Raw genomic sequence first — 18177 nt, 5'->3', positions numbered from 1 at the left:
AACTCTTTGTCAATGTTTCTACAGAAATCCAATTTTGCAGTAAGCAAAGTAGGAAGGCAGGAAAGACTTGAGGCTGTAGGAAGCATTGACTCTTCGAGCTTGCCTCCTGTACACCATAAATCTGCAAAGAACTGCACAAGAAAGTCAGTGCAGTAAAAATGGTTTAATATCTTGGGTCACCTAATATAGATCATGTCAGTTTGTTCCTTGTCATGGCCACTATTAAAGTGTGCTTAATGGAAAGGAAAAAATCAGAGCCTTGCTTTAAATGTCAATATCATTGAGCAGACTTAATAATAGAATAGATGATATATTGGGTAACAACATTGTTTTGTTATATTTTAGTAAATTATGCATAACCTAATGCAATTTGTATCATTCATCTGTGTGGGAAACAGATGATTGATTACTTCAAATTTATCTTTTATGTTATTTTAAAACTGCATAGTGAAGGCTGGTAGTTTATTGACATATCAGAAGAATATTATGTATCAGAAAGTATGACCTATAACAATGATAAGAAATATTAATGGCATTTGATGTCATTTTTGAATGGATTATTTTTATTTGTGCAAAGATTATTCACAGCTCTGTGTGAGCTAAATGATTAAGCGCCCATTCACACTGGCGCAACACGACTTGCTGGGTCGACCTGTGAAGTCGCGGTGCACAGACTTCATATCATTGAAGTCAATGCAAGTCGCCTCCAGGTCGCCCCAAAGTAGTACAGGACCCTTTTTCTAAGTCGGAGCGACTTGTGTCGCTCCTATTAGAACGGGTCCTGTACTATTCAATGGCGAGCGACCCACCACGACTTGTCAGGCGACCAAGTTGCGCTAGTGTGAATGGGGTCTTACAGTTCAAGGAATGCCACTATTTTCAAAATGTTAAAAATGTTATTTTATGTTTATATTTTGGGAACTTAAAATAAAACCATGTGATTTCTTATGGATTTTTTATATATTTCAAAACTACCTGCAAATTTATCCCAACCAATTCTTATTTCTCCTATTCAAAAAATATATAGTTATGTTTTTAAATGTCTACTATATCTCATGGAATGTGTGCTTTTTTATGCTATATGTAATGCATGTGCTGTGGGGTTATAGTCAAGAAATATTCTGAAAATCTTGCTGGTGGTTAGAGTATTTGCTTACTATATGTGCTAAGTAATGAACTGCATAAAATGTATGGGTCTAAATGCTTGCATCTCAGTGATGCTCTGTGGATTACCAAGGCCAGGTGTGTAATGGATAGAGATGGGCCGAACACTCCCCAGGGGAAAAGTTCTAGCCCGAACAGAGAACCACATTGAAGTCTTTGGGAGCCGAACTGTAAAAATCAAAAGTCCCCATTTTGAAAGCTTATATTCAGCTAATTGGCTATAAAAGGGGTATGTGGGTGTGGGTACTGCCTTGAGGGACATTCATCAATGCAAAAAAATGTTTTTTAAACAATCTTTTTTTCAGGAGCAGTGATTTTAATGATGCTTAACCACTTCCAAACCCATGGATGTTCCGGTACGTCCTCAAGTTTCAGTGGTTATACCAGGATGATGTCTGCACCTACAGGCATCATCATGGCATCATTGTTTTCAGTCAGTGATTCTCTACAATGCAGAACTGATCCAAGTGGCTAATTAGCCACTCGATCACTTCTGCATGTGGCGGAAGAGGGTCTCACCCCCCTCCCACCGCCACCTCTCCTGGGCTCTCCGGTCCCATCGCGGAGGCAGAGAGCGATGGCCTGTACAGAGAGAGAGGGACTGACATCATTCCCCCCTCTCCGTAACCCTGGAAACCGGGAGCAACGAGTAATGTGTCAATTCCAGTTCTGACCCTTTGTTTACTTGGCCACCAGCGCCCAGGAAAGCAACTGATCAGACCGATCTGTGTCTGATCGGCTGCATGGGGGGCCAGAGGAGAGATTTGGGGTCTAATAGACCTGAAATCTCTACATAAAGAGCACCTGTCATGGCCCATGCTGACACAAGGGATGTCGTTTATCCCTTGTGATAGCATTATAGTTAGTACAAAAAAAAGAGTGTAAAAAATAAAATAAATAAATATTAATAAAATAAAAATGTAAGTGCCCACCTTCCCACCGTGCTTACGTGCAAATGTGAACACATACATTACTCCCGCACGCATATGTAAACGGTGATCACACCACACATGTGAGGTATTGTCACAAACAGTGAGAGCAATAATTCGAGCACCAGACTTCCTGTGCAACTTTAAACTGGTAACGTGTAAAGGCGTTTATAGCCTTGCCTATGGAGAATTTGAAGCTCTGTAGTTTGCTGCAATTCCACGGGCAGACTCAATTTTAATAAGTGACATGTTAGGTATCTATCTACTCGGTGTAACATCATCTTTCACAATATACAAAAAAAATTGGGCTTACTTTACTATTTCTTTTTTTAATTCAGAAATGTGTTTTTTTTTCCCCAAAACATTGCGTTTGAAACACCGCTGTACAAATACCGTGTGACATAAAAAATTACAACACACAGCTATCAGTGGGGAAGCCCAATTGAGGATGCCGCAGTTGGCTTCCTGGTCCCGCTGCTTAACCCCTTAACGACCGCCCACCGCAGATAAACTGCGGCAGGCAGCCGCTGCTGGGCAAAGTGACATATCGGTACGTCACTCGCCCACGAGCCTCTAGGGGGCGAGCGCGTGCCGCCAGAGGCACGCTCCTGCCCCCGCTTGTTCCCTGACATCCCCGCGCGAGTGACCGGTGGCTCCGATGTCCACTGGAGAGGGAGAAAGCCAGACGGCTGATGTAAACACAGCCGTCTGTCATTCTCCCTGATGTAACTGCAGAGACGGTACGATCCTGCTATGTAGGATGGTATGTCTCTGTGGTTACATCACAATCCACGCCCTCCCACAGCTAGAATCATGCCTCTAGGGATACATTTAACCCAGTGGTCCTCAACTCCGGTCCTCAGGGCCCACTAACAGGCCAGATTTTAAGTATTACCTTGGGGAGATGCAGACTAGAGTACTGCAATCACTGAGCAGCAAATGATATCACCTGGGATGTATTTCAGTTATCTTGGAAACCTGGCCTGTTAGTGGGCCCTGAGGACCAGGGTTGAGGACCACTGATTTACCCACTGATCACCAATAAAGTTAACCCCTTCCCTGCCAGTGTCATTTTTACAGTAACAGTGCATATGTATAGCACTGATTACTGTAGTAATGTCACTGGTACCCCCAAAAGTGTAAAAAATGTCAGTCAAGGGTTAGATCTGTCCGCGCAATGTCACAGTCCCGCAAAAAAAATTGCAGATCGCCGCCATTACTAGTTAAAAAAAACAATAAAAATGACATAAATCTTTCCCGTAGTTAGTAAACGCAATAACTTTTGCGCAAACCAATCAAAATACGCTTATTGCGATTTTTTTTACCAAAAATATGTAGCATAAAACAAATTGGCCTAAAATGTTAAAACATTTTGATTTTTACATTTTTTTTGGGGATGAGGGTTGTATACCAAGCATCGCAGCCGGATGGGGTCCGCTCTCTGATTGAGAAAGCTTGAGCTGGTTGATTGTGCAGCGAGGGGAGGGAAGCACATCGAGCCAGCCGGTGTGCACTAACACTTACTCCTTCTACCTCCTATGCTGCAGAGCTCAGCGGAGCGGGATAGATGCGTGCAGCCGGAACCGGAAGGACGTCACTACCGGATGTGATGAAACAGGAATTCAGAGCCAGCTTGACTCGCAAACAATGCCCAGTTGCCGTGATGACATGTTTTGTGGAAGTACCGCTTTGTCAAGAGCTGCCAGGAACACGTTTCCCAAGTGAAACAAGTGCTACAGTGCTTATGTGAGAACCACCTTATGCAAAGATTGAAAAGTGTAGTTTCCATCAGACCTGCATACCATTCCTAGGTTATATTATCAGCCCTGAATATTTCCAAATTGATCCACAAAAGCTTACAGCTGTCCTTCAATGGCCACAGACATACACCTTGAGAGGGCTTCAAAGCTCTCTGGGCTTTGCCAATTATTATAGACGTTTCACCAATGGTTTCAGCAGTGTCAGCTTTCAAGTACCTTGTTGAACTGGATGCATTGAAAGTAGGGGCTGGTGCAGTGCTCTCTCAAAGACAACCAAGAACTGATAAAATTCACCCAGTATCCTTTTCTATAAACAGTTTTCCTTGGCTGAGGTTAACTACGTTGTTGGGAACCGAGAACTACTATCAATTAAACTCCCACTGTCTGAGTGGAGGCATCTCTTGTAAGGGACATCGAAGCCCTTCATAATACTGACTGACCATAAAAACCTTCTGTACCTTCAAACAGCCAAACATCTGAACTCATGTCAAGCACGGTGGGCTCTTTTCTTTTCCTTCTCTAACTCAACTCTTTATGTTGCAATACAAAAGAATAAAAAATCTGATGCTCTGTCCCAACTATTTGAGACTTCCAAAACTGATGAGCCCACTGAACAGTACATAATACCACCTCACAAAACATAATGCCACCTCACAAGATTGTGGCACAGCTCTTTACCTCCATTTCACAACAGCTATAGGAGGCCCAGAGTCGAATTCCCCAAGGTCTAGAAGTACCATCTGGTTGTCTATTTGTACCCCCTAGTCTCACAATACTCCGTTGGGCTCATGATGGGATGTTTGGCCTCCATGGTGTCACAATTACTTCAAAAACTTTAAAGACCCATGTTTGGTGGCTAGGGTTGAAGAAGGATGTTTCGGATTATATAGCCACCTGTCCAAATTGTGCAGCAAATAAGACTCCTCGCAATTTACCCACCAGCCTGCTACAACCACTATCCACACCTTGACAGCCTTGGACTCACTTGGCCATAGATTTTATTACGGACTTACCCAAGTCTGCTGGTATGTCTACAATTTGGTCCATAGTGGATCGCTTTTTAAGATGTGTCACTTTGTGCCACTTCCTGAAATATTTTCTACTCTTTTCCTGTTTTATACTGTTGAACATCACGGGATACCTACCAACATCATGTCTGAATGGGGATCCCTGTTCATCTCCTGGAAAACTGTATGTTAAAAGTTGGGGGTAACCATGTCCCTCTTTACTGCCATCAAGACATGTTTCTGACCCAGCCTGCTTGACTATGCCTCAACCCCTAGTCAAATCTCCACCCTGGACTAAACCTTCCAACAGATACCCCACAGTGGACTTTTAATGGAGCAACACTTTAAGTTAAGTAATTGCTTTGAGTGGCTTGCCCTTGTCATGATCAACTTGAAAAACCCATTTAACAAGAATAACATGGAAAAGAAAAGAAATGAAAGGAAAATAAAATAAAATAAAATAAAATGTTGGCGGTTCCCTAGTCATACGTCACTTCCAGTGACGCCACATCTCATCCCTGGAGCACAAGTTGGTTTGCGGTCTCAAGGAGGCAGTGGATAGCTTAACAAAAAGCACTGTATGTACCTGGTAGCAGTCCATAGGCACAGATATATGTGAATGTGGTGGGTTTTGAATGGTTTAATAAAGTCAGCTGCTTTGCGCAATTAACTTTTTTCATGATATTGTTTTTTTGAGTGGTGATATATGCCATTGAAAGGAAACACATCCTGATACATGTGAATGGTCAAGTTGGTAAAAGGATACACAGTGGGTTCAGCCAAAAAAAGCTCAGTGAGATCTAGTAATAAAAGGTCCATCCATTGTGGTGACTGTACATCCATGTGGGGAGCACCTGAAATTGGTCAGGTGTTTATCTGTTATAAATGGCACCAGCACCTGTTCACTTATCTTTTGTTTTTTATGGGACTTATTGATTCAATGGACATTGGTTGTATTTTCTGGTGTTGTTTACTTATTCATTTTGTGCACTTTTACATGTGGCAAACAGTTTAGTAATTTTAATTCACATTTTTGGTATCGTGGTCTATGTATACATTTATAGGGTTCACGAACGTGGAAGTTAGACTTAGAAGACTGTAGCAGTCATGATCACATTCATCTGTGTTCCCTTTTGTTGTTTTTTTATCTGGGGCACAGAGTATTATTATTTGTATGCCTAACATTAACAATTGTAATTAATATTGAAAAAACATTTTAAGAATTATATAACCTTAATGTGGCCTTTGCACCAAAAGCCAGTAAAACTATTTTTTTTTTTGCACCGCTGCTCATAAAAGCAAGTAAAAGCACTGTAAATAATAATAACGGTAAAAGCCTGTTGGGGGAAAATTAATTAAATATACTTACCGTTCCTTTTCTATTTATGGGGCCTTAGCAAGGGTGACATCAAAATACTTCTGGAGAGACCCTGGGGAATTATGAGAAGCCCATAAGAACATGTTCCTCAGATGCGTTTGAGTGTCATCTTGGGAGATTTAGGCAACTCAGCATTTTTCTCATTGGAGTGTGACATTACCCCTACAATATGAAGCCAGGGAAAAGGTAAGTATATGCATCTTTTTTATCTTCCATTTTATTACATTTTCTATAGCATTGGGGAAGGGATAGTTATTAATCAAACCTTGTTTGCAGTGCAGAGCCTGCTTTAATGTAACAAGTTCACCTACCTGCTGTCATCCACAGCTGTGTATTAAGTTTTCATTCTCTCTTTCTTCATTTAGTTCAGCTGTCAGGAAAGAAAAGAAACACTGGTACTTCAGGGTATACTCACACCTGTGACAATGCTGGTGCTTGTCTGCTTAAGTATCTAGCACTGCCACATGAGGGTGTGGAGAGAGCTTACACAAGGCTAAAGCAGCCCATAGATTATTCCAATTTCTTTCCTTCCTCCACGGGTGGAAGGAAAATAGCTTGATTCCCCCATCAACACAGTCATGCCTTGGGCAGCGATATTTAGTTCCGCCAATGGGGTGTGTGTGGAGCCTTCCTGGCCAGCAGATCACAATGATTAATGCTAGCAGCTATAGCCACCGGCAGTAATTGCATGTAAAAAATCTGACAGGCGGGTTGTACTCAAGTCGATCGATAGACTTGTGTACAATCAGCCTGCTTATAGATGGATAGAATCTTGGCTGGCCCCTGCTGAACCAGCCGAATTTCAATCCATGTATGGCTGGCTTAACTCGCTTTGTTCCTGATGACCAAGTAACCACGGGAAAAATGTTAATACAGTACACTGTATAGTATGTTGTTTCAAGGTTTATTTCAATTAAAGATTTTTTTAAAGATTTTTAAAATAGTAAGTATACTATTTCGTCATATGTATTGATTAAAATATGAATTGTACTTTGGAAAATATTGCATACAATAAAAACTTTTAAAAGGGTTGAAAAGTCAGAAGGTTTTTTATCTTAATGCATTCTATGCATTAAGATAAAAATCCTTCTGCGTGCAGCAGCCCCCCTCAGCCCCGCTAATACTTACCTGAACCCCATCTCTATTTAGCAATGTCCAAGAGTGCCTCAGCTGTCTGGGACTCTCTCTCCTGATTGGCTGAGACACATCAGCTGTGTCTTTGGCTCCTGCTGCTGTCAATCAAACTCAGTTAGCCAATTGGGAGAGAGAGGGGGCAAGGCCGAACGGCAGCTCCGTGTCTGAATGAATACACGGAGCTGCAGCTCGGCTCAGGTGCCCACATAGCAAGCTACTTGCTGTGGGGGGCACTCAACAGGAGGGAGGGGCCAGGAGCTCCAGCCATGGACCCGAGAAGAGGAGGATCCGGGCTGCCTTGTGCAAAACCACTGCACAGAGGTGGTAAGTATAACATGTTTGTTATTTTAATAGAAAAAAAAAATGAGACTTTACAATCACTTTAAATATATAAATATGCATCCTTCACATGTGTCTATATATTGTATTTAAGGTGATTGTAGCTGTATTAGTGCACTTGCAACAACACAGTTGCATGCTGTCTGTGATACTTTTCCTTGTTCAATGTCTTCTATTGGTTTTACACATTACAACAATAGAAAGGCACTACAAAAGAAATCAATCACCTGATTTCTGGATAACAAACGTGTTTACATACAATGCGTCAAAACTAAGTACAACAGCAAGGCCTTTTAAAACAAGTAAACAGTAGTAAAAATTTCAGATCAGCATTTGTGGACTAGAATGTAAATTCAAAAAGTACACAGGTACATGGAAACAATGTTGTCAGTCATGAGGAAACTCAATGAATGGTCTCTAGTGTCCAAGTGCTAACATATCACAGGAATGGCTAGCTGGGGATCCCCAGCTGACCATGAATAAATAAAAGGGGCAGAGAGATTAGGCAGGTGGATAGGTGGGTGGGGTCCTGTGTGTCTACTTGGAAACCACATCGAACAAAGGACCTAGCATCATAGGTGTGTAATCTGTCTACACGGCAGCATAAATGTAGCTTTAAAGTGGCAGGATTAGGACAACCTCCATGCACATTAATTGAAGGAATTTGGCATTTTTAATGTTTTACTTTAAGCCTATAAAAAATCACAGCTTCTGGCCGAATTTATTTATTTATTTTTAATTTTTTTGCATTCTTACATATTCCTCAGGGCAGTGCCTAACCCGTGCTATTTTTTGATACACCTTTAGCGCAGAAAATGAACATTTTTAATGAGATAATTTCAGTTCTTATTAAAAATGAGGTTTGGGTTCAGCATTTTAACTTGTTTGAAACTTTTCAGACCCAGGAAAATTAAGCTTATCATTAATGAAAAAAAAAAAAAAAATAGGTAATTAAATATGATTAGGAAAATACAGAATGTGTGAAAAAGATGAAATTGCACTTTAAAGCATGTTTGCCAAAATGTTTACTTGCTAAACAGCAACACATATCCTGTTAAGGCCCCGTTCACATAGCAGCGACGCTACTTCCCGGGGCGACCTCCGAGGTCGCGGCGCGCTGCTCGCCCCGCGACCTCGGAGCGGCCGGCACGGACTTCATAACATTGAAGTCTATGACGGTTGCTCCGGGTCGCCCCAAAGAAGCTCCGGACCCTTTTTCTAAGTCGGAGCGACTTGTGTCACTCCTATTAGAACGGGTCCGCAGCTTCCCTATGGAAGGCGACCTACGGCGACCTGTGAGGCGACCAGGTCGCCTCACAGGTCGCCCCAGTGTGAACGGGGACTTAAAGTGATACTAAAGTCTTGTTTCTTTTTTTTTTTTGGTTAATACTAACAAACATGTCATACTTACCTGTTCTGTGCAGTGGTTTTACCTCCTTTTGTCGGGTCCCCGGCCGACACTCCTGGCCCCTCCCTACTGCCGAGTATCCCCACAGCAAGCGGCTCGCTATGGGGGCAGCTGAGCCGAGGCGGTGCTCTGTGTGTCCATTCAGACACAGAGCCATGGCTTGGCCCGCTCCCTCTCTCTCCTCACTGACTCACTGCCTTTCATTGATAGCAGTGAGAGCTAATGGCGCCCACTGCTGTCTCAGCCAATGAGGGAGAGTCCCCGGATAGCTGAGCCTCTTGTGCAACATCGCTGGATTGAAATGATACTCAGGTAAGTATTAGAGGGGCTGAGGGGGGCTGCTGCATACAGAAGGTTTTTTCTTTTAATGCATAAAATGTGTTTATATAAAAAAAGCTTCTGCCTTTTAGAACCATTTTAAGGTCATCATTCACATGATGTTAAATACAAATTGACTACTACATGAAGCATGCAAATAAAGACAAGGAAGAGCATAACTGCTGACATAGTTAGTCAAATAAGATTTATTACTTTATTCATTGATAGGGTTGAGAAAGTTTTCAGAACTTTTTTCATTGACAAATACAGACAGAGGAAGGCTAAATTGTGAAAGGTACAGCTTTGAAACTATTTTTGCTGAATCCTTTCCTTTGAACTTTGGTTAAAAGAAGAGATCATGTTTGCTGTGCTGTTGTTTTCATAGTACAGATTTTATATTACACTGCCTTTAAGGCTTCATGCACACTAGAAAGCTAAAAACTGCATTAAAAATGCTGGAGGGTAAACACTAATGTTTTAGTGTTTTTTTAATGGTGTTTAGCAGTGTTTAGCACAGTGTGCAAGCTATGTTTAGCAGCACAAGCATTAAGGAGCAGGGCAGCTAGTGTCCTTAACAACCAGTAAATAGCTGGTTGTTAAGGAGCGGGCCGGCAAACCTTCACAACAGAGATGAGTCATCTGCTGTCAGAGGTGCTTCCCCTTGACAGCTGAATGTAAAAAAAAAAAAAACCTTTTAAATGGTGAGGGTCAACTCCCAAATAAATTTTGAGGGGGACCCCCATGCCCATCTTTCTTCAAATGGTGTTGTATCCCCCCAAAATCCATACCAGATGCTAATCCAAGCATGCATCCTGGCAGGCCAGTTAAAGGGCCTGGCACCCCACAATCATTCACATGGGGGGGTCAAGAACTGGGACTACCTTGATAAAGGGGGCTTCCAGATTCTGATACGCCCTCTGCCCACAGACCTTAACAACCACCAGCAAGGGTTGTGAGGAACAGGCCCTTGTCCCAATCAACATCTGGACAAAGTGACCCCCCCTGCCCCAAAGCACCTTCTATGTTGGAGGCATGTGAAACGATCTGCAACCACGGATGTTCAAGGCTGGTCAAATCCTTTGAGAATGTCCTGTGGGACGAAATGCATCAGGATCGTGCCTGTTTAGCCAGACCTGCATTTGTTTCTGCCTTTACCATTGGAAATTTTGTGAGTGTTATTCCCCTTTTTTAATAAACTTTTTATTTGGGTTTTACACTATGTCTGTTTCCTTTGGTTTATTTCCACATGGGTCTGGATTTCTGTGAGTGATCCCTTCTACCTACCCTGCTGGATATACACCTGGGAGACATCCGTGGTTGCAGATCATTTCAGGAATCCTATACCATCCTAACAGCCTTTTTGACCCTCATGCTATATGGTATTCAGGGTCAACAGCATCTGGTGAGCGCAATTTTATTTGGTGTTGGTGATGGGATATCAGTATCAAGATTCACCTCTCTGTTTTGGATTACTCCACGTGCACTTACCATTGTGAACTCTATATGGACTTTTTTGATTGTATTCAGTTACAGATTTCACATTTACTGATCACATATGTAATTTTATTTGTTTGTATTGAGAACTGTTGCAGTTCCTTACCCATTAGCGCTGCACTTTTATTTTCTTTATTGATACACAATGTAGTACTGAAATTGTGTCTGCAGTTACATATGTTCTTATTACTAGTCTGCAAGTCCAATCATTTTTAAACAAAGTTTCACCAATATAATGAGATACTGTCTGAAGTTCTGTGTTTTAGGAACACTTCTAAACCCAAATCGCAGTGTGTGTGTGTGTTGGGGGAGAGGGCTTTCAGCAAGATTACATTGGGGGACGAGGTAGGTATGTTGTTTTTTAAATGCAGTTGTATTTATAATATAAATCACACCTAATTTTCAGTCATTTTCTATGTCATGCTTAAAAGTATATTTTAACTGAAGAAAACAATGTTAATTTATAATAAAACCAATTTCACAAATGAGGTCCACAGCAGATCTGGAATGATGACTAGGTGCTGTAATGTGTTATACAGTAATTAGCACGTCATCTGTCCAGTTGCAAATGAGCACACTAGGTACAATTTTTTAGTTTTTAAATTGCACCAATATTTATCCAAACCTTACCATTTTCCCAACCTAGAAGATGTCTCATAGTGATCTGTGCCTTTCAAAGCCCTAAAATCATTCCTGCAGGTGTATAGCATCTTAAGCTTGTTTAAATAATCTGTTATTATGGTATTTGTTATCATCTGTGTTATCTTGCTGAAAATCCTCAATAAAAAGACATCTGCTGCACATCAAATACAGCTATATAGTGAAGATTGTATTCATGGCATATATCATTAGATATAACCTTTTGCTGAACTTAGAATTAGAAGAAATTGCTAGAGGAAAATGGTATCTTGGTAAATAGCTTTTAAGTTTCAGTATAGCTTATTTCTAATCTCATAAGTTTCATGCAACCTTTCCCATCATGATATTTCAAATAGGGCTATATACAATACAGAATAGTGGATAGACCAGTGTTTTATAGATTTTTAAAAATCCCAACATAAAGTGATAAAATTATACACCAGGAACAAGGCGCTTGAATAGATCACAAGTTAATCATTTACTAATATTCAGTATTTAATACAAATTTTACAGAAATGTAGAGATGATGTCTGTTATGTTTCCTAAGTCATTTACTACAAACTAGTGTTATGAAAATAAAAAACGAAAGGCTGATGGTTTTAAAAATCTTTTCTAGAAAAGGATTTAGGGTTAATAGGCAAACTTCAGAAGGAAAGTCCAAACAAAATAGATCAAATCATTGAAACTGCTTTTAAGAATACCGTGTCTCGGAAAAAAAAAGCTTTATTTATAGAGTTCATCAGCATGGTTTTACAATCAGAACGATTTGATTATTTTTACTTTGTTGCACTGAGTATGGGCAAAATATAGGGACTTAGGATGAATTAATCTGCCCAGGTTCAATTCAGGAGGGATGTTCATTGCGTCCTGCTTGAAACCTGAACTTAGTGAAACCTGAACTTAGCATTGAACCCCATTGAAGTCAATGGCCATTTTCAAGGTCAGTGCAATAAAATGACAAAACAGAGTGTGAAAAAACACATTAACCACTTTAAGACCAGAAGGATTTGCCCCCTTAATGACCAGGCCCTATTTTGCGATTCGGCACTGCTTTACTTTAAAGGACAATTGTGCGGTCGTGCGACGCTGTACCCAAGTAAAATTGACGTCCCACAAATAACTGACATTTTTAACACTTTTGGGGGGACCAGTTACATTACTACAGTAATCAGTGATAAAAATATGCACTGTTACTTTAATAGTGACACTGGCAGGGAAGGGTTTAACCTTATGGGTGATCAATGGGTTAAATGTATGCCTCATGCTTACTGAGGTGTGAGGGGGTGGGGGTTCTGTGACAGACAGAGCTATGCAGACAGAGCTATGCAGCTTCAGCTATGCTGAATCCTGTGATCTCCTCTCGGTCACTGAGAAGATCCGTCTGCTTTGTTTACATAAGCAGGCGGGTCTTCTCACAGTTTACCCGAAGATCGGGGAAGGGAGGCGGCAATCGCCACCTCTCCTCCTCTGGCCCGACTCCCGCTGTGTCTAAACACAGTGGGAGCGCGCCTCCGGTGGCGCGCGCAGCCGAAAGCACTAGGAGTCCAGCGACGTAGGTCTACGTCGCTGGACCAAGGGGATCCGCACTGCCGCAGTAGGATTACTGTGAGCAGTCGGCAAGTGGTTAAAACCACAACCACACATTTCCAGAATCTTTAGATTTCATGTATCACATAAATAGACAGCAAATAACAAAGAGACAAGGCATGTTGTTTATTGTATTATCTGAGAGACAATAGCAACAAATAATATTCCATGGCTGGACAGGATATAAGGTTAATAATAATTTGGTTAGGCTTTAATATAAGCGATAGAGAGGAGAAATGTTTTAGGTTGAAATAAACATTAGAGTTTATTATCTGAGCTACAATAGGGAAAGATAGAGCAGGTTTTGTCTTGAAATAAATATTAACGTGTGATACCCAAATCTATATATTGTGCTATTTCATATTTTCCTGTTATGATTTGGTAAATGAGAGTTCTTTGATCATGAGTGAAAGCTTTAACTCAACAACAGAAATGTATTGGTAAATAGTAAGGAAGTCTAACAAAAACTAATCTATCAAGTCACATGAAACATTATTAAGAGAGCTCCAACATATTACTAAATACAAACAAAGAGAGAAAAGACATAAGAGAAACATTTAGATATAAGCGCAAGAGGTATATTCCATAATTACCATGCACATGAGGGCCCCCTTCTAGTCTGGTGTTTCAGAGCATTCTCTCTAACAAGACTTATATAAACCTATCTCTGATAGACTTGCATAGGGCCATCCTGATTGGTGGAGCTATCTTACCCCTCTCCTCCCTCTGGGCATATCTCATCCAGGATTGGGCAATTTCCCCATAGAAACATAGAAACATAGAATGTGTCGGCAGATAAGAACCATTTGGCCCATCTAGTCTGCCCCTAGTTTTAGCATAACTCAGCCTCTCGCTAGCACCTCCTCTCGGGGGAAATAATAATAATGCCAGGTAACTTTCTCTTGAGTGGGGCATTAGGAATGCAAGGTCATATCCTGGGCATATTGTCCATTCCTTAGCAGATGGCCACCTTCATTGCATAAGTAAAGAGGGCGTCTTTGAAGTGGAGGCAGAATTGAAAGAAGTGAAATGGCCTTGTCTAAATTTTTACCTCGGCCCCATATAGTCTGTGGAAAGGATGTTAATTAAGGTGTTGTCCTTTCTCACATACAAGTTTATGACGGGTAAATCCAAGAGCATCTTTAGGGACACATGCATGTTTAGCACAACTTAACATCCCTGCACTTCAAAAGGAACTGGTAAATCAATGGATTTCTTATACTAAAACCTCCAAACTGTGTTCACACAAATGGGTACATCTAACTATTAGTAAACACCAAAACCCAATATCTCCTACCACTAAAAAAAAAATATATATATATATATATATATATATATATATATATATAGTTGCTAATGAAGATCACACATAAACTCCTCATAAGGCAACACGTGTATTACCTAAGTCCCAATAGCAACAAAAGTGTTTAAAGAAATTCTCTAGTCACAACACAGACTTTTATTTTATTTTATAACATCTGCATTGTAAGAGCCAGTTCACATACAGGCAACCCGACTTCCTGGGGCGACCTGTGAAGTCGCGGTGCACAGCTCGCACCGCGACCTCGGAGCGGCATGCACGGACTTCATATCATTGAAGTCATTGCAGGTCGCTACAGGTCGCCCCAAAGTAGTACAGGACCCTTTTTCTAAGTCGGAGCGACTTGTGTCGCTCCTATTAGAACGGGTCCTGTGCTACTCTATGGCAGGCGACCCACGGCGACTTGTCAGGCGACCAAGTGTGAACGGGGTCTAATAGCAATACAAACAATATTTTTTTTGGACAATCCAGTATAGGCTTACTTGAAAATTCTTCAAGTTGTGAGTGCTGCCTGTCTGCTGGCCATCTCTTTCCATGTGTTTTTGGATTTCCAACATGCTTTGCAGCCTCTTCTCTGCCAATTTATTTTCGTTTCTAAGCTCTCCATATCCCATATGTATCTACATATGGTACCTTGCTGTCTCCAATTTGTAATTCCTGTAATCACTCTGCATCTGGAAACCCCTCCTCTCAGTACTTATGCAGTTCAGAAGGCAAGTTCTGTGATTTCTATGACACAGCAATATCACAGGGCATAGTTATTAGAAGTTAAAGGGTAACTCCACTTTAGTGTGGAAAAAAATAGCAAATAAGGAAAATATAATATAGCATATACAATTGCAACACAAGTCATATTGTAATTGAATGTTATAAAAAATTATCTTTTCTTTTCATTCTGCAGTCACTGTTATTTTCTAAAAATGCAATGAACTATTGCCACCTGGAGTTGTTATGTACACAGAATGTGTACTGAACACGTCCCAGAAACATAATTTCCTGCTTGTGTGATTGGCTCACCAATTTTCCCACAAGTCTGCCTAAGATACAAGTCAGATTTCAGGCATCCCCTGCAACAAAAATTAAATTTTTGGTGAGATACTCCCAGAAGGAACACGTCTAAAGGGATGCAGGCCCAGCAGATTTCCTCATTAGTGCTGGGCAGCTGCATAGCTGATTGATATTTATTTTAGTTATTGTTGAGGTGCGAGCTTATGAGTACAAATGTGTCTAAAAAAACTCCATCAAATACACAAACAAAAGGGGGGGCGTGGCTTGCGCACAAGCTGAATGGCGGCATGAGATGAGAGCTCCTTGTAAGCGGCCGGAGAATCCACCAGCATCGGGGCAGCACAAAGACATCCAGCATCCAAATTCGTTCCACTTACACCCCTGAACCATTGGAGACATGACATATCGCAAAAGATAGGAGGAGAGGGGCCCTACCAAACTTACGGCCTTCTTCTCTAAGCCGCCAACAAAGCCCGGGAAATCCCAAGATGGCGCCACCGCACCTGCTGAGGGGAGAGATGCCGCGGCCTATACGGATCTCCCAGACGCACTGCCGCTGCTGCCGGATAACCAAGTGATTGATTCCTCACCGACATCACCCCCAGCGACCACGGTCACGGGCAGCCCCGCCAAGACCCGCATGCGGATGGAGGCGGAGGACATGTCGGATCCCACTGTGAGTACACCGCTACCCGCTCTGTGCGCCATGTCAGTGCTGCAATCCTCAATTGCTGCATTTCCCACCACAGGACAACCTGTGCTAGAGACCACCATGAAAAGTATGTTGGTGACTTTCCAATCATCTCTGATGGCGAATTTGACCACTATTATGCAGAAGTTTTCCTGTGAAATGTTGCAAATGGGCAGAAGGGTGACACATATAGAAAACAAAATGGAGGAATGCACAGACACAGTGAACGATCTCATTGATGCCTATAATGATCAGCGAGATGACAATGACTGGATTAAGCATAAATTGGCGGATCTCAAGGATCGCTCCCGCCGCAATAATATCAAAATAAGAGGCATTCCTGAGTCTGTGCAACCCGCTGACCTACAACAGTATGCAACTACTATGTTCTCCACTATGGTTCCGGAGCTGACACCTATAGAGCTGACTATCGATCGGATCCATAGGCTCCCTAGACCTCGCCACCTAGAGGACTCTGTTCCTAGGGATGTACTCCTACGCATACATTTCTACCCTGCTAAGGAAAGAATCCTACACACGTCCAGGAGAATGGGCACGCTGCCTGCTCCATACGAGGCTATTCAGCTGTACGCAGATCTGTCTCAACACACTCTCCAGCAGCGACGGCAATTGAAGACCCTGACCAAGGCTCTCTTCAACCACAAAATCACCTATAAATGGCGCCATCCTGCCACGCTAATGGTCACGCATAAAGGTATTCCCCATACTATCTCTACCATTGAAGGTGGGATGAAGCTACTACATTCTTGGGGTATCATTCCGGAACTCCCCAAGAGCTCCCATGATGGCGCAAGACACCTTCCTCCACCTAGATCCAGACCACCTCAGGGGCCTCCAAATTTCAGGTTTTAAACATGAGTTCAGAGCTACCCCTCATTAGCTTCACATAGTCCGGCCGAGCTACAAATGTGTGATTACTTCTTCTACTCCACGTATTGTCCTTCCACCTCCGTGGAAAACCCCCGATTGTTATCAGCAAGCCTGACACAGGGTCCCACTTGCTGAGTGTTGGCACTTGTTGTTAACCAGACCGCAGAGCATAGTCCTTAGCTTCAGTGCCTGTGCACAGTTGTGCACGTTTCTTTTTTTCTTTTTTTTTCTTGTTATAACTTTCTTTTTCTCTACCAGAAGCAACTCTTGCTACACTGAACGTTCTGTTCCAACGCATTATTTCAGTACTTAGCACTACATGGCTGGTGTGTTGGTCTAGGAGTAACCACCGTTGACTTCCCAGCAAAGACTTCACCGTCTCCTCTGATCCTGTGCATCCACCTGCTGTACCACGAACGTTTCCATCCAGCATCATCCACCCTGGTAAGGTATCTGCAAATTTCCACTGTACAGCGCACCTGCATTTACTTGCACCGGATTAGCCTTCTATAAACCGCTAGACATGTCGTTTACCATTGTGTCCATTAATGCCAGGGGCTTGAACCACCCTGCCAAGCGTGCTTCTTTGTGGTCCACAGCATGCTCACTTAAAGGAGACATCCTCTGTGTACAAGAAACGCACTTCGCTAGCTCGGCTACTCCAAAGTGTAGCCATAAGAACTTCCCCAACATTTATATGGCATCAGGGAAAAAGAAGCGTAAGGGAGTTCTTCTGGCCATCAAACATTCTCTAGCGTTCCAGCACCATGAATCTATCCTGGATCCCAAAGGGCGCTACATCATCCTCAGATGCTCTATAGACAATAGACAGTACACTATTGTAAATCTGTACGCACCCAACAGCCACCAACTGCCTTTCATACGCTCGGTAATATGTAAAGCTAAAGCACTCCAATTTGGCAACCTCCTTGTATGTGGGGACTTCAACCTAGCTCCGGACAGAGACTTGGATTCTTCCGCAGTGTCTAAACGACATAATTCCTCTTTGTCTAAATTTCTCTGGTCCAACGACCTCTATGACATGTGGAGGTGCTGTCATGCATCGGAGAGGGACTACTCCTTCCTCTCCCCGCGTCACGGCACCTACT

Source organism: Pelophylax lessonae (genome assembly GCF_965119305.1).
Source record: "Pelophylax lessonae genome assembly, chromosome: 7".
NCBI lineage: Eukaryota > Metazoa > Chordata > Amphibia > Anura > Ranidae > Pelophylax > Pelophylax lessonae.
Note: the sequence above shows the minus strand (reverse complement) of the source record.